The sequence below is a fragment of the Strix aluco genome, chromosome 5 (assembly GCF_031877795.1).
Source record: "Strix aluco isolate bStrAlu1 chromosome 5, bStrAlu1.hap1, whole genome shotgun sequence".
NCBI classification, from domain to species: domain Eukaryota; kingdom Metazoa; phylum Chordata; class Aves; order Strigiformes; family Strigidae; genus Strix; species Strix aluco.
Genome location: NC_133935.1, coordinates 26496541 through 26520253, shown reverse-complemented (window position 1 = coordinate 26520253; position 23713 = coordinate 26496541).

Below are 23713 nucleotides of genomic sequence, written 5' to 3'. Positions count from 1 at the left end.
CTGCAGAAAACACTAAAACTTGTTCAGAACGAAAGAAAGCACAGAGCCCCACATTTGCTGTTGCCCTGGAGAGCTTGCAGAGCACTGGGGAAAGGCAGGCAGAGAAGTCCCTGCTAGCACCTTCTCTGTGCCTGGGAAGGAGAAGTGTTCCCATTGTTGCGCAGAATGGCTTTTCCGCTGAAAACACAAAGACTTGTTCAGAACGAAAGAAAGCACAGATCCCCACATTTTCTGTTGCCCTGGAGAGCTTGCAGAGCACTGGGGAAAGGCAGGCAGAGAATTCCCTGCTAGCACCTTCTCTGTGCCTGGGAAGGAGAAGTGTTCCCATTGTTGCGCAGAATCGTATTTGCGTCGCTGCAGAAAACACTAAAACTTGTTCAGAACGAAAGAAAGCACAGAGCCCCACATTTGCTGTTGCCCTGGAGAGCTTGCAGAGCACTGGGGAAAGGCAGGCAGAGATGTCCCTGCTAGCACCTTCTCTGTGCCTGGGAAGGAGAAGTGTTCCCATTGTTGCGCAGAATCGCTTTTCCGCAGAAAACAATAACACTTTTTCAGAACGAAAGAAAGCACAGAACCCCACATTTGCTGTTGCCCTGGAGAGCTTGCAGAGCACTGGGGAAAGGCAGGCAGAGAATTCCCTGCTAGCACCTTCTCTGTGCCTGGGAAGGAGAAGTGTTCCCATTGTTGCGCAGAATGGCTTTTCCGCTGAAAACACAAACACTTGTTCAGAACGAAAGAAAGCACAGAGCCCCACATTTTCTGTTGCCCTGGAGAGCTTGCAGAGCACTGGGGAAAGGCAGGCAGAGAATTCCCTGCTAGCACCTTCTCTGTGCCTGGGAAGGAGAAGTGTTCCCATTGTTGCGCAGAATGGCTTTTCCGCTGAAAACACTAACACTTGTTCAGAACGAAAGAAAGCACAGAGCCCCACATTTGCTGTTGCCCTGGAGAGCTTGCAGAGCACTGGGGAAAGGCAGGCAGAGAATTCCCTGCTAGCACTTTCTCTGTGCCTGGGAAGGAGAAGTGTTCCCATTGTTGCGCAGAATTGCTTTTCCGCTGAAAACACTAACACTTGTTCAGAACGAAAGAAAGCACAGAGCCCCACATTTGCTGTTGCCCTGGAGAGCTTGCAGAGCACTGGGGAAAGGCAGGCAGAGAATTCCCTGCTAGCACCTTCTCTGTGCCTGGGAAGGAGAAGTGTTCGCATTGTTGCGCAGAATCGTATTTGCGTCGCTGCAGAAAACACTAAAACTTGTTCAGAACGAAAGAAAGCACAGAGCCCCACATTTGCTGTTGCCCTGGAGAGCTTGCAGAGCACTGGGGAAAGGCAGGCAGAGAATTCCCTGCTAGCACTTTCTCTGTGCCTGGGAAGGAGAAGTGTTCCCATTGTTGCGCAGAATCGTATTTGCGTCGCTGCAGAAAACACTAAAACTTGTTCAGAACGAAAGAAAGCACAGATCCCCACATTTTCTGTTGCCCTGGAGAGCTTGCAGAGCACTGGGGAAAGGCAGACACAGAATTCCCTGCTAGCACCTTCTCTGTGCCCGGGAAGCCGAAGTGTTCCCAATGTTGCGCAGAATAGGTTTTCCGCAGAAAACAATAACACTTGTTCAGAACGAAAGAAAGCACAGAGCCCCACATTTGCTGTTGCCCTGGAGAGCTTGCAGAGCACTGGGGAAAGGCAGGCAGAGAATTCCCTGCTAGCACCTTCTCTGTGCCTGGGAAGCAGAAGTGTTCCCAATGGTGCACAGAATCGCTTTTCCGCTGAGAACACTAACACTTTTTCAGAACGAAAGAAAGCACAGAGCCCCACATTTGCTGTTGCCCTGGAGAGCTTGCAGAGCACTGGGGAAAGGCAGGCAGAGAAGTCCCTGCTAGCACCTTCTCTGTGCCTGGGAAGGAGAAGTGTTCGCATTGTTGCGCAGAATCGTATTTGCGTCGCTGCAGAAAACACTAAAACTTGTTCAGAACGAAAGAAAGCACAGAGCCCCACATTTGCTGTTGCCCTTGAGAGCTTGCAGAGCACTGGGGAAAGGCAGGCAGAGAATTCCCTGCTAGCACCTTCTCTGTGCCTGGGAAGGAGAACTGTTCCCATTGTTGCGCAGAATCGCTTTTCCGCAGAAAACACTAAGACTTTTTCAGAACGAAAGAAAGCACAGAGCCCCACATTTGCTGTTTCCCTGGAGAGCTTGCAGAGCACTGGGGAAAGGCAGGCAGAGAATTCCCTGCTAGCACCTTCTCTGTGCCTGGTAATGAAAAGTGTTCCCATTGTTGCGCAGAATCGCTTTTCCGCAGAAAACAATAACACCTTTTCAGAACGAAAGAAAGCACAGAGCCCCACATTTGCTGTTGCCCTGGAGAGCTTGCAGAGCACTGGGGAAAGGCAGGCAGAGAATTCCCTGCTAGCACCTTCTCTGTGCCTGGGAAGGAGAACTGTTCCCATTGTTGCGGAGAATGGCTTTTCCGCTGAAAACACAAACACTTGTTCAGAACGAAAGAAAGCACAGAGCCCCACATTTTCTGTTGCCGTGGAGAGCTTGCAGAGCACTGGGGAAAGGCAGGCAGAGAATTCCCTGCTAGCACCTTCTCTGTGCCTGGGAAGGAGAAGTGTTCCCATTGTTGCGCAGAATGGCTTTTCCGCTGAAAACACTAACACTTGTTCAGAACGAAAGAAAGCACAGAGCCCCACATTTTCTGTTGCCCTGGAGAGCTTGCAGAGCACTGGGGAAAGGCAGGCAGAGAATTCCCTGCTAGCACTTTCTCTGTGCCTGGGAAGGAGAAGTGTTCCCATTGTTGCGCAGAATCGTATTTGCGTCGCTGCAGAAAACACTAAAACTTTTTCAGAACGAAAGAAAGCACAGATCCCCACATTTTCTGTTGCCCTGGAGAGCTTGCAGAGCACTGGGGAAAGGCAGGCAGAGAATTCCCTGCTAGCACCTTCTCTGTGCCTGGGAAGCTGAAGTGTTCCCAATGTTGCGCAGAATCGCTTTTCCGCAGAAAACAATAACACTTGTTCAGAACGAAAGAAAGCACAGAGCCCCACATTTGCTGTTGCCCTGGAGAGCTTGCAGAGCACTGGGGAAAGGCAGGCAGAGAATTCCCTGCTAGCACCTTCTCTGTGCCTGGGAAGGAGAAGTGTTCCCATTGTTGCGCAGGATCGTATTTGCGTCGCTGCAGAAAACACTAAAACTTGTTCAGAACGAAAGAAAGCACAGAGCCCCACATTTGCTGTTGCCCTGGAGAGCTTGCAGAGCACTGGGGAAAGGCAGGCAGAGAATTCCCTGCTAGCACCTTCTCTGTGCCTGGTAATGAAAAGTGTTCCCATTGTTGCACAGAATCGCTTTTCCGCAGAAAACAATAACACTTTTTCAGAACGAAAGAAAGCACAGAGCCCCACATTTGCTGTTGTCCTGGAGAGCTTGCAGAGCACTGGGGAAAGGCAGGCAGAGAATTCCCTGCTAGCACCTTCTCTGTGCCTGGGAAGGAGAAGTGTTCCCATTGTTGCGCAGAATTGCTTTTCCGCTGAAAACACTAACACTTGTTCAGAACGAAAGAAAGCACAGAGCCCCACATTTGCTGTTGCCCTGGAGAGCTTGCAGAGCACTGGGGAAAGGCAGGCAGAGAATTCCCTGCTAGCACCTTCTCTGTGCCTGGGAAGGAGAAGTGTTCGCATTGTTGCGCAGAATCGTATTTGCGTCGCTGCAGAAAACACTAAAACTTGTTCAGAACGAAAGAAATCACAGAGCCCCACATTTGCTGTTGCCCTGGAGAGCTTGCAGAGCACTGGGGAAAGGCAGGCAGAGAATTCCCTGCTAGCACTTTCTCTGTGCCTGGGAAGGAGAAGTGTTCCCATTGTTGCGCAGAATCGTATTTGCGTCGCTGCAGAAAACACTAAAACTTTTTCAGAACGAAAGAAAGCACAGATCCCCACATTTTCAGTTGCCCTGGAGAGCTTGCAGAGCACTGGGGAAAGGCAGGCAGAGAATTCCCTGCTAGCACCTTCTCTGTGCCTGGGAAGCAGAAGTGTTCCCAATGTTGCGCAGAATCGCTTTTCCGCTGAAAACACTAACACTTTTTCAGAACGAAAGAAAGCACAGAGCCCCACATTTGCTGTTGCCCTGGAGAGCTTGCAGAGCACTGGGGAAAGGCAGGCAGAGAATTCCCTGCTAGCACCTTCTCTGTGCCTGGGAAGGAGAAGTGTTCCCATTGTTGCGCAGAATTGCTTTTGCGCTGAAAACACTAACACTTGTTCAGAACGAAAGAAAGCACAGAGCCCCACATTTGCTGTTGCCTTGGAGAGCTTGCAGAGCACTGGGGAAAGGCAGGCAGAGAATTTCCTGCTAGCACCTTCTCTGTGCCTGGGAAGGAGAAGTGTTCGCATTGTTGCGCAGAATCGTATTTGCGTCGCTGCAGAAAACACTAAAACTTTTTCAGAACGAAAGAAAGCACAGAGCCCCACATTTTCTGTTGCCATGGAGAGCTTGCAGAGCACTGGGGAAAGGCAGGCAGAGAATTCCCTGCTAGCACCTTCTCTGTGCCCAGGAAGCTGAAGTGTTCCCAATGTTGCGCAGAATCGCTTTTCCGCAGAAAACACTAACACTTGTTCAGAACGAAAGAAAGCACAGAGCCCCACATTTGCTGTTGCCCTGGAGAGCTTGCAGAGCACTGGGGAAAGGCAGGCAGAGAATTCCCTGCTAGCACCTTCTCTGTGCCCGGGAAGCCGAAGTGTTCCCAATGTTGCGCAGAATCGCTTTTCCGCAGAAAACAATAACACTTGTTCAGAACGAAAGAAAGCACAGAGCCCCACATTTGCTGTTGCCCTGGAGAGCTTGCAGAGCACTGGGGAAAGGCAGGCAGAGAATTCCCTGCTAGCACCTTCTCTGTGCCTGGGAAGGAGAAGTGTTCGCATTGTTGCGCAGAATCGTATTTGCGTCGCTGCAGAAAACACTAAAACTTGTTCAGAACGAAAGAAAGCACAGATCCCCACATTTTCTGTTGCCCTGGAGAGCTTGCAGAGCACTGGGGAAAGGCAGGCAGAGATGTCCCTGCTAGCACCTTCTCTGTGCCTGGGAAGGAGAACTGTTCCCATTGTGGCGCAGAATCGCTTTTCCGCAGAAAACACTAAGACTTTTTCAGAACGAAAGAAAGCACAGAGCCCCACATTTGCTGTTTCCCTGGAGAGCTTGCAGAGCACTGGGGAAAGGCAGGCAGAGAATTCCCTGCTAGCACCTTCTCTGTGCCTGGGAAGGAGAAGTGTTCCCATTGTTGCGCAGAATGGCTTTTCCGCTGAAAACACAAACACTTGTTCAGAACGAAAGAAAGCACAGAGCCCCACATTTTCTGTTTCCCTGGAGAGCTTGCAGAGCACTGGGGAAAGGCAGGCAGAGAATTCCCTGCTAGCACCTTCTCTGTGCCTGGGAAGGAGAAGTGTTCCCATTGTTGCGCAGAATCGTATTTGCGTCGCTGCAGAAAACACTAAAACTTGTTCAGAACGAAAGAAAGCACAGAGCCCCACATTTGCTGTTGCCCTGGAGAGCTTGCAGAGCACTGGGGAAAGGCAGGCAGAGAATTCCCTGCTAGCACCTTCTCTGTGCCTGGTAATGAAAAGTGTTCCCATTGTTGCGCAGAATCGCTTTTCCGCAGAAAACAATAACACTTTTTCAGAACGAAAGAAAGCACAGAGCCCCACATTTGCTGTTGCCCTGGAGAGCTTGCAGAGCACTGGGGAAAGGCAGGCAGAGAATGCCCTGCTAGCACCTTCTCTGTGCCTGGGAAGGAGAAGTGTTCCCATTGTTGCGCAGAATTGCTTTTGCGCTGAAAACACTAACACTTGTTCAGAACGAAAGAAAGCACAGAGCCCCACATTTGCTGTTGCCTTGGAGAGCTTGCAGAGCACTGGGGAAAGGCAGGCAGAGAATTTCCTGCTAGCACCTTCTCTGTGCCTGGGAAGGAGAAGTGTTAGCACTGTTGCGCAGAATCGTATTTGCGTCGCTGCAGAAAACACTAAAACTTGTTCAGAACGAAAGAAAGCACAGAGCCCCACATTTGCTGTTGCCCTGGAGAGCTTGCAGAGCACTGGGGAAAGGCAGGCAGAGAATTCCCTGCTAGCACCTTCTCTGTGCCTGGTAAGCAGAAGTGTTCACAATGTTGTGCAGAATCGCTTCTCTGCAGAAAACACTAACACTTGTTCAGAACGAAAGAAAGCACAGAGCCCCACATTTGCTGTTGCCCTGGAGAGCTTGCAGAGCACTGGGGAAAGGCAGGCAGAGAATTCCCTGCTAGCACCTTCTCTGTGCCTGGTAAGCAGAAGTGTTCACAATGTTGTGCAGAATCGCTTTTCCGCAGAAAACAATAAGACTTGTTCAGAACGAAAGAAAGCACAGAGCCCCACATTTGCTGTTGCCCTGGAGAGCTTGCAGAGCACTGGGGAAAGGCAGGCAGAGAATTCCCTGCTAGCACCTTCTCTGTGCCTGGGAAGGAGAAGTGTTCGCATTGTTGCGCAGAATCGTATTTGCGTCGCTGCAGAAAACACTAAAACTTGTTCAGAACGAAAGAAAGCACAGAGCCCCACATTTGCTGTTGCCCTGGAGAGCTTGCAGAGCACTGGGGAAAGGCAGGCAGAGAATTCCCTGCTAGCACCTTCTCTGTGCCTGGTAATGAAAAGTGTTCCCATTGTTGCGCAGAATCGCTTTTCCGCAGAAAACAATAACACTTTTTCAGAACGAAAGAAAGCACAGAGCCCCACATTTGCTGTTGCCCTGGAGAGCTTGCAGAGCACTGGGGAAAGGCAGGCAGAGAATTCCCTGCTAGCACCTTCTCTGTGCCTGGGAAGGAGAAGTGTTCCCATTGTTGCGCAGAATTGCTTTTCCGCTGAATACACTAACACTTGTTCAGAACGAAAGAAAGCACAGAGCCCCACATTTGCTGTTGCCCTGGAGAGCTTGCAGAGCACTGGGGAAAGGCAGGCAGAGAATTCCCTGCTAGCACCTTCTCTGTGCCTGGGAAGGAGAAGTGTTCCCAATGTTGTGCAGAATCGCTTTTCCGCTGAAAACACTAAAACTTGTTCAGAACGAAAGAAAGCACAGAGCCCCACATTTGCTGTTGCCCTGGAGAGCTTGCCGAGCACTGGGGAAAGCCAGGCAGAGAAGTCCCTGCTTAGCACCTTCTCTGTGCCTGGGAAGGAGAAGTGTTCGCATTGTTGCGCAGAATCGTATTTGCGTCGCTGCAGAAAACACTAAAACTTGTTCAGAACGAAAGAAAGCACAGAGCCCCACATTTGCTGTTGCCCTGGAGAGCTTGCAGAGCACTGGGGAAAGGCAGGCAGAGAAGTCCCTGCTAGCACCTTCTCTGTGCCTGGGAAGGAGAAGTGTTCCCATTGTTGCGCAGAATGGCTTTTCCGCTGAAAACACAAAGACTTGTTCAGAACGAAAGAAAGCACAGATCCCCACATTTTCTGTTGCCCTGGAGAGCTTGCAGAGCACTGGGGAAAGGCAGGCAGAGAATTCCCTGCTAGCACCTTCTCTGTGCCTGGGAAGGAGAAGTGTTCGCATTGTTGCGCAGAATCGTATTTGCGTCGCTGCAGAAAACACTAAAACTTGTTCAGAACGAAAGAAAGCACAGAGCCCCACATTTGCTGTTGCCCTGGAGAGCTTGCAGAGCACTGGGGAAAGGCAGGCAGAGATGTCCCTGCTAGCACCTTCTCTGTGCCTGGGAAGGAGAAGTGTTCCCATTGTTGCGCAGAATCGCTTTTCCGCAGAAAACAATAACACTTTTTCAGAACGAAAGAAAGCACAGAACCCCACATTTGCTGTTGCCCTGGAGAGCTTGCAGAGCACTGGGGAAAGGCAGGCAGAGAATTCCCTGCTAGCACCTTCTCTGTGCCTGGGAAGGAGAAGTGTTCCCATTGTTGCGCAGAATGGCTTTTCCGCTGAAAACACAAACACTTGTTCAGAACGAAAGAAAGCACAGAGCCCCACATTTTCTGTTGCCCTGGAGAGCTTGCAGAGCACTGGGGAAAGGCAGGCAGAGAATTCCCTGCTAGCACCTTCTCTGTGCCTGGGAAGGAGAAGTGTTCCCATTGTTGCGCAGAATGGCTTTTCCGCTGAAAACACTAACACTTGTTCAGAACGAAAGAAAGCACAGAGCCCCACATTTGCTGTTGCCCTGGAGAGCTTGCAGAGCACTGGGGAAAGGCAGGCAGAGAATTCCCTGCTAGCACTTTCTCTGTGCCTGGGAAGGAGAAGTGTTCCCATTGTTGCGCAGAATTGCTTTTCCGCTGAAAACACTAACACTTGTTCAGAACGAAAGAAAGCACAGAGCCCCACATTTGCTGTTGCCCTGGAGAGCTTGCAGAGCACTGGGGAAAGGCAGGCAGAGAATTCCCTGCTAGCACCTTCTCTGTGCCTGGGAAGGAGAAGTGTTCGCATTGTTGCGCAGAATCGTATTTGCGTCGCTGCAGAAAACACTAAAACTTGTTCAGAACGAAAGAAAGCACAGAGCCCCACATTTGCTGTTGCCCTGGAGAGCTTGCAGAGCACTGGGGAAAGGCAGGCAGAGAATTCCCTGCTAGCACTTTCTCTGTGCCTGGGAAGGAGAAGTGTTCCCATTGTTGCGCAGAATCGTATTTGCGTCGCTGCAGAAAACACTAAAACTTGTTCAGAACGAAAGAAAGCACAGATCCCCACATTTTCTGTTGCCCTGGAGAGCTTGCAGAGCACTGGGGAAAGGCAGACACAGAATTCCCTGCTAGCACCTTCTCTGTGCCCGGGAAGCCGAAGTGTTCCCAATGTTGCGCAGAATAGGTTTTCCGCAGAAAACAATAACACTTGTTCAGAACGAAAGAAAGCACAGAGCCCCACATTTGCTGTTGCCCTGGAGAGCTTGCAGAGCACTGGGGAAAGGCAGGCAGAGAATTCCCTGCTAGCACCTTCTCTGTGCCTGGGAAGCAGAAGTGTTCCCAATGGTGCACAGAATCGCTTTTCCGCTGAGAACACTAACACTTTTTCAGAACGAAAGAAAGCACAGAGCCCCACATTTGCTGTTGCCCTGGAGAGCTTGCAGAGCACTGGGGAAAGGCAGGCAGAGAAGTCCCTGCTAGCACCTTCTCTGTGCCTGGGAAGGAGAAGTGTTCGCATTGTTGCGCAGAATCGTATTTGCGTCGCTGCAGAAAACACTAAAACTTGTTCAGAACGAAAGAAAGCACAGAGCCCCACATTTGCTGTTGCCCTTGAGAGCTTGCAGAGCACTGGGGAAAGGCAGGCAGAGAATTCCCTGCTAGCACCTTCTCTGTGCCTGGGAAGGAGAACTGTTCCCATTGTTGCGCAGAATCGCTTTTCCGCAGAAAACACTAAGACTTTTTCAGAACGAAAGAAAGCACAGAGCCCCACATTTGCTGTTTCCCTGGAGAGCTTGCAGAGCACTGGGGAAAGGCAGGCAGAGAATTCCCTGCTAGCACCTTCTCTGTGCCTGGTAATGAAAAGTGTTCCCATTGTTGCGCAGAATCGCTTTTCCGCAGAAAACAATAACACCTTTTCAGAACGAAAGAAAGCACAGAGCCCCACATTTGCTGTTGCCCTGGAGAGCTTGCAGAGCACTGGGGAAAGGCAGGCAGAGAATTCCCTGCTAGCACCTTCTCTGTGCCTGGGAAGGAGAACTGTTCCCATTGTTGCGGAGAATGGCTTTTCCGCTGAAAACACAAACACTTGTTCAGAACGAAAGAAAGCACAGAGCCCCACATTTTCTGTTGCCGTGGAGAGCTTGCAGAGCACTGGGGAAAGGCAGGCAGAGAATTCCCTGCTAGCACCTTCTCTGTGCCTGGGAAGGAGAAGTGTTCCCATTGTTGCGCAGAATGGCTTTTCCGCTGAAAACACTAACACTTGTTCAGAACGAAAGAAAGCACAGAGCCCCACATTTTCTGTTGCCCTGGAGAGCTTGCAGAGCACTGGGGAAAGGCAGGCAGAGAATTCCCTGCTAGCACTTTCTCTGTGCCTGGGAAGGAGAAGTGTTCCCATTGTTGCGCAGAATCGTATTTGCGTCGCTGCAGAAAACACTAAAACTTTTTCAGAACGAAAGAAAGCACAGATCCCCACATTTTCTGTTGCCCTGGAGAGCTTGCAGAGCACTGGGGAAAGGCAGGCAGAGAATTCCCTGCTAGCACCTTCTCTGTGCCCGGGAAGCTGAAGTGTTCCCAATGTTGCGCAGAATCGCTTTTCCGCAGAAAACAATAACACTTGTTCAGAACGAAAGAAAGCACAGAGCCCCACATTTGCTGTTGCCCTGGAGAGCTTGCAGAGCACTGGGGAAAGGCAGGCAGAGAATTCCCTGCTAGCACCTTCTCTGTGCCTGGGAAGGAGAAGTGTTCCCATTGTTGCGCAGGATCGTATTTGCGTCGCTGCAGAAAACACTAAAACTTGTTCAGAACGAAAGAAAGCACAGAGCCCCACATTTGCTGTTGCCCTGGAGAGCTTGCAGAGCACTGGGGAAAGGCAGGCAGAGAATTCCCTGCTAGCACCTTCTCTGTGCCTGGTAATGAAAAGTGTTCCCATTGTTGCACAGAATCGCTTTTCCGCAGAAAACAATAACACTTTTTCAGAACGAAAGAAAGCACAGAGCCCCACATTTGCTGTTGTCCTGGAGAGCTTGCAGAGCACTGGGGAAAGGCAGGCAGAGAATTCCCTGCTAGCACCTTCTCTGTGCCTGGGAAGGAGAAGTGTTCCCATTGTTGCGCAGAATTGCTTTTCCGCTGAAAACACTAACACTTGTTCAGAACGAAAGAAAGCACAGAGCCCCACATTTGCTGTTGCCCTGGAGAGCTTGCAGAGCACTGGGGAAAGGCAGGCAGAGAATTCCCTGCTAGCACCTTCTCTGTGCCTGGGAAGGAGAAGTGTTCGCATTGTTGCGCAGAATCGTATTTGCGTCGCTGCAGAAAACACTAAAACTTGTTCAGAACGAAAGAAATCACAGAGCCCCACATTTGCTGTTGCCCTGGAGAGCTTGCAGAGCACTGGGGAAAGGCAGGCAGAGAATTCCCTGCTAGCACTTTCTCTGTGCCTGGGAAGGAGAAGTGTTCCCATTGTTGCGCAGAATCGTATTTGCGTCGCTGCAGAAAACACTAAAACTTTTTCAGAACGAAAGAAAGCACAGATCCCCACATTTTCAGTTGCCCTGGAGAGCTTGCAGAGCACTGGGGAAAGGCAGGCAGAGAATTCCCTGCTAGCACCTTCTCTGTGCCTGGGAAGCAGAAGTGTTCCCAATGTTGCGCAGAATCGCTTTTCCGCTGAAAACACTAACACTTTTTCAGAACGAAAGAAAGCACAGAGCCCCACATTTGCTGTTGCCCTGGAGAGCTTGCAGAGCACTGGGGAAAGGCAGGCAGAGAATTCCCTGCTAGCACCTTCTCTGTGCCTGGGAAGGAGAAGTGTTCCCATTGTTGCGCAGAATCGTATTTGCGTCGCTGCAGAAAACACTAAAACTTGTTCAGAACGAAAGAAAGCACAGAGCCCCACATTTGCTGTTGCCCTGGAGAGCTTGCAGAGCACTGGGGAAAGGCAGGCAGAGATGTCCCTGCTAGCACCTTCTCTGTGCCTGGGAAGGAGAACTGTTCCCATTGTTGCGCAGAATCGCTTTTCCGCAGAAAACACTAAGACTTTTTCAGAACGAAAGAAAGCACAGAGCCCCACATTTGCTGTTTCCCTGGAGAGCTTGCAGAGCACTGGGGAAAGGCAGGCAGAGAATTCCCTGCTAGCACCTTCTCTGTGCCTGGGAAGGAGAAGTGTTCCCATTGTTGCGCAGAATCGTATTTGCGTCGCTGCAGAAAACACTAAAACTTGTTCAGAACGAAAGAAAGCACAGAGCCCCACATTTGCTGTTGCCGTGGAGAGCTTGCAGAGCACTGGGGAAAGGCAGGCAGAGAATTCCCTGCTAGCACCTTCTCTGTGCCTGGTAATGAAAAGTGTTCCCATTGTTGCGCAGAATCGCTTTTCCGCAGAAAACAATAACACTTTTTCAGAACGAAAGAAAGCACAGAGCCCCACATTTGCTGTTGCCCTGGAGAGCTTGCAGAGCACTGGGGAAAGGCAGGCAGAGAATGCCCTGCTAGCACCTTCTCTGTGCCTGGGAAGGAGAAGTGTTCCCATTGTTGCGCAGAATTGCTTTTGCGCTGAAAACACTAACACTTGTTCAGAACGAAAGAAAGCACAGAGCCCCACATTTGCTGTTGCCTCGGAGAGCTTGCAGAGCACTGGGGAAAGGCAGGCAGAGAATTTCCTGCTAGCACCTTCTCTGTGCCTGGGAAGGAGAAGTGTTCGCACTGTTGCGCAGAATCGTATTTGCGTCGCTGCAGAAAACACTAAAACTTGTTCAGAACGAAAGAAAGCACAGAGCCCCACATTTGCTGTTGCCCTGGACAGCTTGCAGAGCACTGGGGAAAGGCAGGCAGAGAATTCCCTGCTAGCACCTTCTCTGTGCCTGGTAAGCAGAAGTGTTCACAATGTTGTGCAGAATCGCTTCTCTGCAGAAAACACTAACACTTGTTCAGAACGAAAGAAAGCACAGAGCCCCACATTTGCTGTTGCCCTGGAGAGCTTGCAGAGCACTGGGGAAAGGCAGGCAGAGAATTCCCTGCTAGCACCTTCTCTGTGCCTGGGAAGGAGAAGTGTTCCCATTGTTGCGCAGAATTGCTTTTCCGCTGAAAACACTAACACTTGTTCAGAACGAAAGAAAGCACAGAGCCCCACATTTGCTGTTGCCCTGGAGAGCTTGCAGAGCACTGGGGAAAGGCAGGCAGAGAATTCCCTGCTAGCACCTTCTCTGTGCCTGGGAAGGAGAAGTGTTCGCATTGTTGCGCAGAATCGTATTTGCGTCGCTGCAGAAAACACTAAAACTTTTTCAGAACGAAAGAAAGCACAGATCCCCACATTTTCTGTTGCCATGGAGAGCTTGCAGAGCACTGGGGAAAGGCAGGCAGAGAATTCCCTGCTAGCACCTTCTCTGTGCCCGGGAAGCTGAAGTGTTCCCAATGTTGCGCAGAATCGCTTTTCCGCAGAAAACACTAACACTTGTTCAGAACGAAAGAAAGCACAGAGCCCCACATTTGCTGTTGCCCTGGAGAGCTTGCAGAGCACTGGGGAAAGGCAGGCAGAGAATTCCCTGCTAGCACCTTCTCTGTGCCCGGGAAGCCGAAGTGTTCCCAATGTTGCGCAGAATCGCTTTTCCGCAGAAAACAATAACACTTGTTCAGAACGAAAGAAAGCACAGAGCCCCACATTTGCTGTTGCCCTGGAGAGCTTGCAGAGCACTGGGGAAAGGCAGGCAGAGAATTCCCTGCTAGCACCTTCTCTGTGCCTGGGAAGCAGAAGTGTTCCCAATGTTGCGCAGAATCGCTTTTCCGCTGAAAACACTAACACTTTTTCAGAACGAAAGAAAGCACAGAGCCCCACATTTGCTGTTGCCCTGGAGAGCTTGCAGAGCACTGGGGAAAGGCAGGCAGAGAAGTCCCTGCTAGCACCTTCTCTGTGCCTGGGAAGGAGAAGTGTTCGCATTGTTGCGCAGAATCGTATTTGCGTCGCTGCAGAAAACACTAAAACTTGTTCAGAACGAAAGAAAGCACAGATCCCCACATTTTCTGTTGCCCTGGAGAGCTTGCAGAGCACTGGGGAAAGGCAGGCAGAGATGTCCCTGCTAGCACCTTCTCTGTGCCTGGGAAGGAGAACTGTTCCCATTGTGGCGCAGAATCGCTTTTCCGCAGAAAACACTAAGACTTTTTCAGAACGAAAGAAAGCACAGAGCCCCACATTTGCTGTTTCCCTGGAGAGCTTGCAGAGCACTGGGGAAAGGCAGGCAGAGAATTCCCTGCTAGCACCTTCTCTGTGCCTGGGAAGGAGAAGTGTTCCCATTGTTGCGCAGAATCGTATTTGCGTCGCTGCAGAAAACACTAAAACTTGTTCAGAACGAAAGAAAGCACAGAGCCCCACATTTGCTGTTGCCCTGGAGAGCTTGCAGAGCACTGGGGAAAGGCAGGCAGAGAATGCCCTGCTAGCACCTTCTCTGTGCCTGGGAAGGAGAAGTGTTCCCATTGTTGCGCAGAATTGCTTTTGCGCTGAAAACACTAACACTTGTTCAGAACGAAAGAAAGCACAGAGCCCCACATTTGCTGTTGCCTTGGAGAGCTTGCAGAGCACTGGGGAAAGGCAGGCAGAGAATTTCCTGCTAGCACCTTCTCTGTGCCTGGGAAGGAGAAGTGTTCGCACTGTTGCGCAGAATCGTATTTGCGTCGCTGCAGAAAACACTAAAACTTGTTCAGAACGAAAGAAAGCACAGAGCCCCACATTTGCTGTTGCCCTGGAGAGCTTGCAGAGCACTGGGGAAAGGCAGGCAGAGAATTCCCTGCTAGCACCTTCTCTGTGCCTGGTAAGCAGAAGTGTTCACAATGTTGTGCAGAATCGCTTCTCTGCAGAAAACACTAACACTTGTTCAGAACGAAAGAAAGCACAGAGCCCCACATTTGCTGTTGCCCTGGAGAGCTTGCAGAGCACTGGGGAAAGGCAGGCAGAGAATTCCCTGCTAGCACCTTCTCTGTGCCTGGGAAGGAGAAGTGTTCCCATTGTTGCGCAGAATTGCTTTTCCGCTGAAAACACTAACACTTGTTCAGAACGAAAGAAAGCACAGAGCCCCACATTTGCTGTTGCCCTGGAGAGCTTGCAGAGCACTGGGGAAAGGCAGGCAGAGAATTCCCTGCTAGCACCTTCTCTGTGCCTGGGAAGGAGAAGTGTTCGCATTGTTGCGCAGAATCGTATTTGCGTCGCTGCAGAAAACACTAAAACTTTTTCAGAACGAAAGAAAGCACAGATCCCCACATTTTCTGTTGCCCTGGAGAGCTTGCAGAGCACTGGGGAAAGGCAGGCAGAGAATTCCCTGCTAGCACCTTCTCTGTGCCCGGGAAGCTGAAGTGTTCCCAATGTTGCGCAGAATCGCTTTTCCGCAGAAAACAATAAGACTTGTTCAGAACGAAAGAAAGCACAGAGCCCCACATTTGCTGTTGCCCTGGAGAGCTTGCAGAGCACTGGGGAAAGGCAGGCAGAGAATTCCCTGCTAGCACCTTCTCTGTGCCTGGGAAGGAGAAGTGTTCCCATTGTTGCGCAGGATCGTATTTGCGTCGCTGCAGAAAACACTAAAACTTGTTCAGAACGAAAGAAAGCACAGAGCCCCACATTTGCTGTTGCCCTGGAGAGCTTGCAGAGCACTGGGGAAAGGCAGGCAGAGAATTCCCTGCTAGCACCTTCTCTGTGCCTGGTAATGAAAAGTGTTCCCATTGTTGCGCAGAATCGCTTTTCCGCTGAAAACACTAACACTTTTTCAGAACGAAAGAAAGCACAGAGCCCCACATTTGCTGTTGCCCTGGAGAGCTTGCAGAGCACTGGGGAAAGGCAGGCAGAGATGTCCCTGCTAGCACCTTCTCTGTGCCTGGGAAGGAGAAGTGTTCCCATTGTTGCGCAGAATTGCTTTTCCGCTGAAAACACTAACACTTGTTCAGAACGAAAGAAAGCACAGAGCCCCACATTTGCTGTTGCCCTGGAGAGCTTGCAGAGCACTGGGGAAAGGCAGGCAGAGAATTCCCTGCTAGCACCTTCTCTGTGCCTGGGAAGGAGAAGTGTTCCCAATGTTGTGCAGAATCGCTTTTCCGCTGAAAACACTAAAACTTGTTCAGAACGAAAGAAAGCACAGAGCCCCACATTTGCTGTTGCCCTGGAGAGCTTGCCGAGCACTGGGGAAAGCCAGGCAGAGAATTCCCTGCTTAGCACCTTCTCTGTGCCTGGGAAGGAGAAGTGTTCGCATTGTTGCGCAGAATCGTATTTGCGTCGCTGCAGAAAACACTAAAACTTGTTCAGAACGAAAGAAAGCACAGAGCCCCACATTTGCTGTTGCCCTGGAGAGCTTGCAGAGCACTGGGGAAAGGCAGGCAGAGAATTCCCTGCTAGCACCTTCTCTGTGCCTGGGAAGGAGAAGTGTTCCCATTGTTGCGCAGAATGGCTTTTCCGCTGAAAACACAAACACTTGTTCAGAACGAAAGAAAGCACAGAGCCCCACATTTTCTGTTGCCCTGGAGAGCTTGCAGAGCACTGGGGAAAGGCAGGCAGAGAATTCCCTGCTAGCACCTTCTCTGTGCCTGGGAAGGAGAAGTGTTCGCATTGTTGCGCAGAATCGTATTTGCGTCGCTGCAGAAAACACTAAAACTTGTTCAGAACGAAAGAAAGCACAGAGCCCCACATTTGCTGTTGCCCTGGAGAGCTTGCAGAGCACTGGGGAAAGGCAGGCAGAGATGTCCCTGCTAGCACCTTCTCTGTGCCTGGGAAGGAGAACTGTTCCGATTGTTGCGCAGAATCGCTTTTCCGCAGAAAACACTAAGACTTTTTCAGAACGAAAGAAAGCACAGAGCCCCACATTTGCTGTTTCCCTGGAGAGCTTGCAGAGCACTGGGGAAAGGCAGGCAGAGAATTCCCTGCTAGCACCTTCTCTGTGCCTGGGAAGGAGAAGTGTTCCCATTGTTGCGCAGAATCGTATTTGCGTCGCTGCAGAAAACACTAAAACTTGTTCAGAACGAAAGAAAGCACAGAGCCCCACATTTGCTGTTGCCGTGGAGAGCTTGCAGAGCACTGGGGAAAGGCAGGCAGAGAATTCCCTGCTAGCACCTTCTCTGTGCCTGGTAATGAAAAGTGTTCCCATTGTTGCGCAGAATCGCTTTTCCGCAGAAAACAATAACACTTTTTCAGAACGAAAGAAAGCACAGAGCCCCACATTTGCTGTTGCCCTGGAGAGCTTGCAGAGCACTGGGGAAAGGCAGGCAGAGAATGCCCTGCTAGCACCTTCTCTGTGCCTGGGAAGGAGAAGTGTTCCCATTGTTGCGCAGAATTGCTTTTGCGCTGAAAACACTAACACTTGTTCAGAACGAAAGAAAGCACAGAGCCCCACATTTGCTGTTGCCTTGGAGAGCTTGCAGAGCACTGGGGAAAGGCAGGCAGAGAATTTCCTGCTAGCACCTTCTCTGTGCCTGGGAAGGAGAAGTGTTCGCACTGTTGCGCAGAATCGTATTTGCGTCGCTGCAGAAAACACTAAAACTTGTTCAGAACGAAAGAAAGCACAGAGCCCCACATTTGCTGTTGCCCTGGAGAGCTTGCAGAGCACTGGGGAAAGGCAGGCAGAGAATTCCCTGCTAGCACCTTCTCTGTGCCTGGTAAGCAGAAGTGTTCACAATGTTGTGCAGAAACGCTTCTCTGCAGAAAACACTAACACTTGTTCAGAACGAAAGAAAGCACAGAGCCCCACATTTGCTGTTGCCCTGGAGAGCTTGCAGAGCACTGGGGAAAGGCAGGCAGAGAATTCCCTGCTAGCACCTTCTCTGTGCCTGGGAAGGAGAAGTGTTCCCATTGTTGCGCAGAATTGCTTTTCCGCTGAAAACACTAACACTTGTTCAGAACGAAAGAAAGCACAGAGCCCCACATTTGCTGTTGCCCTGGAGAGCTTGCAGAGCACTGGGGAAAGGCAGGCAGAGAATTCCCTGCTAGCACCTTCTCTGTGCCTGGGAAGGAGAAGTGTTCGCATTGTTGCGCAGAATCGTATTTGCGTCGCTGCAGAAAACACTAAAACTTTTTCAGAACGAAAGAAAGCACAGATCCCGACATTTTCTGTTGCCCTGGAGAGCTTGCAGAGCACTGGGGAAAGGCAGGCAGAGAATTCCCTGCTAGCACCTTCTCTGTGCCCGGGAAGCTGAAGTGTTCCCAATGTTGCGCAGAATCGCTTTTCCGCAGAAAACACTAACACTTGTTCAGAACGAAAGAAAGCACAGAGCCCCACATTTGCTGTTGCCCTGGAGAGCTTGCAGAGCACTGGGGAAAGGCAGGCAGAGAATTCCCTGCTAGCACCTTCTCTGTGCCCGGGAAGCCGAAGTGTTCCCAATGTTGCGCAGAATCGCTTTTCCGCAGAAAACAATAACACTTGTTCAGAACGAAAGAAAGCACAGAGCCCCACATTTGCTGTTGCCCTGGAGAGCTTGCAGAGCACTGCGGAAAGGCAGGCAGAGAATTCCCTGCTAGCACCTTCTCTGTGCCTGGGAAGCAGAAGTGTTCCCAATGTTGCGCAGAATCGCTTTTCCGCTGAAAACACTAACATTTTTTCAGAACGAAAGAAAGCACAGAGCCCCACATTTGCTGTTGCCCTGGAGAGCTTGCAGAGCACTGGGGAAAGGCAGGCAGAGAAGTCCCTGCTAGCACCTTCTCTGTGCCTGGGAAGGAGAAGTGTTCGCATTGTTGCGCAGAATCGTATTTGCGTCGCTGCAGAAAACACTAAAACTTGTTCAGAACGAAAGAAAGCACAGAGCCCCACATTTTCTGTTTCCCTGGAGAGCTTGCAGAGCACTGGGGAAAGGCAGGCAGAGAATTCCCTGCTAGCACCTTCTCTGTGCCTGGGAAGGAGAAGTGTTCCCATTGTTGCGCAGAATCGTATTTGCGTCGCTGCAGAAAACACTAAAACTTGTTCAGAACGAAAGAAAGCACAGAGCCCCACATTTGCTGTTGCCGTGGAGAGCTTGCAGAGCACTGGGGAAAGGCAGGCAGAGAATTCCCTGCTAGCACCTTCTCTGTGCCTGGGAAGGAGAAGTGTTCCCATTGTTGCGCAGAATCGCTTTTCCGCAGAAAACAATAACACTTTTTCAGAACGAAAGAAAGCACAGAGCCCCACATTTGCTGTTGCCCTGGAGAGCTTGCAGAGCACTGGGGAAAGGCAGGCAGAGAATGCCCTGCTAGCACCTTCTCTGTGCCTGGGAAGGAGAAGTGTTCCCATTGTTGCGCAGAATTGCTTTTGCGCTGAAAACACTAACACTTGTTCAGAACGAAAGAAAGCACAGAGCCCCACATTTGCTGTTGCCTTGGAGAGCTTGCAGAGCACTGGGGAAAGGCAGGCAGAGAATTTCCTGCTAGCACCTTCTCTGTGCCTGGGAAGGAGAAGTGTTCGCACTGTTGCGCAGAATCGTATTTGCGTCGCTGCAGAAAACACTAAAACTTGTTCAGAACGAAAGAAAGCACAGAGCCCCACATTTGCTGTTGCCCTGGAGAGCTTGCAGAGCACTGGGGAAAGGCAGGCAGAGAATTCCCTGCTAGTACCTTCTCTGTGCCTGGGAAGCAGAAGTGTTCACATACTTGCGCAGAATCGTATTTGCGTCGCTGCAGAAAACACTAACACTTGTTCAGAACGAAAGAAAGCACAGAGCCCCACATTTGCTGTTGCCCTGGAGAGCTTGCAGAGCACTGGGGAAAGGCAGGCAGAGAATTCCCTGCTAGCACCTTCTCTGTGCCTGGGAAGGAGAAGTGTTCCCATTGTTGCACAGAATCACTTTTCCGCAGAATACAATAACACTTTTTCAGAACAAAAGAAAGCACAGAGCCCCACATTTGCTGTTGCCCTGGAGAGCTTGCAGAGCACTGGGGAAAGGCAGGCAGAGAATTCCCTGCTAGTACCTTCTCTGTGCCTGGGAACGAGAAGTGTTCGCATTGTTGCGCAGAATCGTATTTGCGTCGCTGCAGAAAACACTAAAACTTGTTCAGAACGAAAGAAAGCACAGAGCCCCACATTTGCTGTTGCCCTGGAGAGCTTGCAGAGCACTGGGGAAAGGCAGGCAGAGAATTCCCTGCTAACACTTTCTCTGTGCCTGGGAAGGAGAAGTGTTCCCATTGTTGCGCAGAATCGCTTTTCCGCTGAAAACACTAACACTTGTTCAGAACGAAAGAAAGCACAGAGCCCCACATTTGCTGTTGCCCTGGAGAGCTTGCAGAGCACTGGGGAAAGGCAGGCAGAGAATTCCCTGCTAGCACCTTCTCTGTGCCTGGGAAGGAGAAGTGTTCGCATTGTTGCGCAGAATCGTATTTGCGTCGCTGCAGAAAACACTAAAAATTTTTCAGAACGAAAGAAAGCACAGATCCCCACATTTTCTGTTGCCCTGGAGAGCTTGCAGAGCACTGGGGAAAGGCAGGCAGAGAATTCCCTGCTAGCACCTTCTCTGTGCCCGGGAAGCTGAAGTGTTCCCAATGTTGCGCAGAATCGCTTTTCCGCAGAAAACAATAAGACTTGTTCAGAACGAAAGAAAGCACAGAGCCCCACATTTGCTGTTGCCCTGGAGAGCTTGCAGAGCACTGGGGAAAGGCAGGCAGAGAATTCCCTGCTAGCACCTTCTCTGTGCCTGGGAAGGAGAAGTGTTCCCATTGTTGCGCAGGATCGTATTTGCGTCGCTGCAGAAAACACTAAAACTTGTTCAGAACGAAAGAAAGCACAGAGCCCCACATTTGCTGTTGCCCTGGAGAGCTTGCAGAGCACTGGGGAAAGGCAGGCAGAGAATTCCCTGCTAGCACCTTCTCTGTGCCTGGTAATGAAAAGTGTTCCCATTGTTGCGCAGAATCGCTTTTCCGCAGAAAACAATAACACTTTTTCAGAACGAAAGAAAGCACAGAGCCCCACATTTGCTGTTGCCCTGGAGAGCTTGCAGAGCACTGGGGAAAGGCAGGCAGAGAATTCCCTGCTAGCACCTTCTCTGTGCCTGGGAAGGAGAAGTGTTCCCATTGTTGCGCAGAATTGCTTTTCCGCTGAAAACACTAACACTTGTTCAGAACGAAAGAAAGCACAGAGCCCCACATTTGCTGTTTCCCTGGAGAGCTTGCAGAGCACTGGGGAAAGGCAGGCAGAGAATTCCCTGCTAGCACCTTCTCTGTGCCTGGGAAGGAGAAGTGTTCCCAATGTTGTGCAGAATCGCTTTTCCGTTGAAAACACTAAAACTTTTTCAGAACGAAAGAAAGCACAGAGCCCCACATTTGCTGTTGCCCTGGAGAGCTTGCCGAGCACTGGGGAAAGCCAGGCAGAGAAGTCCCTGCTTAGCACCTTCTCTGTGCCTGGGAAGGAGAAGTGTTCGCATTGTTGCGCAGAATCGTATTTGCGTCGCTGCAGAAAACACTAAAACTTGTTCAGAACGAAAGAAAGCACAGAGCCCCACATTTGCTGTTGCCCTGGAGAGCTTGCAGAGCACTGGGGAAAGGCAGGCAGAGAATTCCCTGCTAGCACCTTCTCTGTGCCTGGGAAGGAGAAGTGTTCCCATTGTTGCGCAGAATGGCTTTTCCGCTGAAAACACTAACACTTGTTCAGAACGAAAGAAAGCACAGAGCCCCACATTTTCTGTTGCCCTGGAGAGCTTGCAGAGCACTGGGGAAAGGCAGGCAGAGAATTCCCTGCTAGCACCTTCTCTGTGCCTGGGAAGGAGAAGTGTTCCCATTGTTGCGCAGAATTGCTTTTCCGCTGAAAACACTAACACTTGTTCAGAACGAAAGAAAGCACAGAGCCCCACATTTGCTGTTGCCCTGGACAGCTTGCAGAGCACTGGGGAAAGGCAGGCAGAGAATTCCCTGCTAGCACCTTCTCTGTGCCTGGGAAGGAGAAGTGTTCGCATTGTTGCGCAGAATCGTATTTGCGTCGCTGCAGAAAACACTAAAACTTGTTCAGAACGAAAGAAAGCACAGAGCCCCACATTTGCTGTTGCCCTGGAGAGCTTGCAGAGCACTGGGGAAAGGCAGGCAGAGAATTCCCTGCTAGCACTTTCTCTGTGCCTGGGAAGGAGAAGTGTTCCCATTGTTGCGCAGAATCGTATTTGCGTCGCTGCAGAAAACACTAAAACTTGTTCAGAACGAAAGAAAGCACAGATCCCCACATTTTCTGTTGCCCTGGAGAGCTTGCAGAGCACTGGGGAAAGGCAGGCAGAGAATTCCCTGCTAGCACCTTCTCTGTGCCTGGGAAGCCGAAGTGTTCCCAATGTTGCGCAGAATCGGTTTTCCGCAGAAAACAATAACACTTGTTCAGAACGAAAGAAAGCACAGAGCCCCACATTTGCTGTTGCCCTGGAGAGCTTGCAGAGCACTGGGGAAAGGCAGGCAGAGAATTCCCTGCTAGCACCTTCTCTGTGCCTGGGAAGCAGAAGTGTTCCCAATGTTGCGCAGAATCGCTTTTCCGCTGAAAACACTAACACTTTTTCAGAACGAAAGAAAGCACAGAGCCCCACATTTGCTGTTGCCCTGGAGAGCTTGCAGAGCACTGGGGAAAGGCAGGCAGAGAAGTCCCTGCTAGCACCTTCTCTGTGCCTGGGAAGGAGAAGTGTTCGCATTGTTGCGCAGAATCGTATTTGCGTCGCTGCAGAAAACACTAAAACTTGTTCAGAACGAAAGAAAGCACAGAGCCCCACATTTTCTGTTGCCCTGGAGAGCTTGCAGAGCACTGGGGAAAGGCAGGCAGAGAAGTCCCTGCTAGCACCTTCTCTGTGCCTGGGAAGGAGAAGTGTTCCCATTGTTGCGCAGAATGGCTTTTCCGCTGAAAACACTAACACTTGTTCAGAACGAAAGAAAGCACAGAGCCCCACATTTGCTGTTGCCCTGGAGAGCTTGCAGAGCACTGGGGAAAGGCAGGCAGAGAATTCCCTGCTAGCACTTTCTCTGTGCCTGGGAAGGAGAAGTGTTCCCATTGTTGCGCAGAATCGTATATGCGTCGCTGCAGAAAACACTAAAACTTTTTCAGAACGAAAGAAAGCACAGATCCCCACATTTTCTGTTGCCCTGGAGAGCTTGCAGAGCACTGGGGAAAGGCAGGCAGAGAATTCCCTGCTAGCACCTTCTCTGTGCCCGGGAAGCTGAAGTGTTCCCAATGTTGCGCAGAATCGCTTTTCCGCAGAAAACAATAACACTTGTTCAGAACGAAAGAAAGCACAGAGCCCCACATTTGCTGTTGCCCTGGAGAGCTTGCAGAGCACTGGGGAAAGGCAGGCAGAGAATTCCCTGCTAGCACCTTCTCTGTGCCTGGTAATGAAAAGTGTTCCCATTGTTGCGCAGAATCGCTTTCCGCAAAAAACAATAACACTTTTTCAGAACGAAAGAAAGCACAGAGCCCCACATTTGCTGTTGCCCTGGAGAGCTTGCAGAGCACTGGGGAAAGGCAGGCAGAGAATTCCCTGCTAGCACCTTCTCTGTGCCTGGGAAGGAGAAGTGTTCCCATTGTTGCGCAGAATGCTTTTCCGCTGAAAACACAAACACTTGTTCAGAACGAAAGAAAGCACAGAGCCCCACATTTGCTGTTGCCCTTGAGAGCTTGCAGAGCACTGGGGAAAGGCAGCAGAGAATTCCCTGCTAGCACCTTCTCTGTGCCTGGGAAGGAGAAGTGTTTCCATTGTTGCGCAGAATGGCTTTTCCGCTGAAAACACTAACACTTGTTCAGAACGAAAGAAAGCACAGAGCCCACATTTGCTGTTGCCCTGGAGAGCTTGCAGAGACACTGGGAAAGGCAGGCAGAGAATTCCCTGCTAGCACCTTCTCTGTGCCTGGGAAGGAGAAGTGTTCCCATTGTTGCGCAGAATCGTATTTGTGTCGCTGCAGAAAACACTAACACTTTTTCAGAACGAAAGAAAGCACAGAGCCCCACATTTGCTGTGTGCCCTGGAGAGCTTGCAGAGCACTGGGAAAGGCAGGCAGAGAATTCCCTGCTAGCACCTTCTCTGTGCCTGGGAAGGAGAAGTGTTCGCATTGTTGCGCAGAATCGTATTTGCGTCGCTGCAGAAAACACTAAAACTTGTTCAGAACGAAAGAAAGCACAGAGCCCCACATTTTCTGTTGCCCTGGAGAGCTTGCAGAGCACTGGGAAAGGCAGG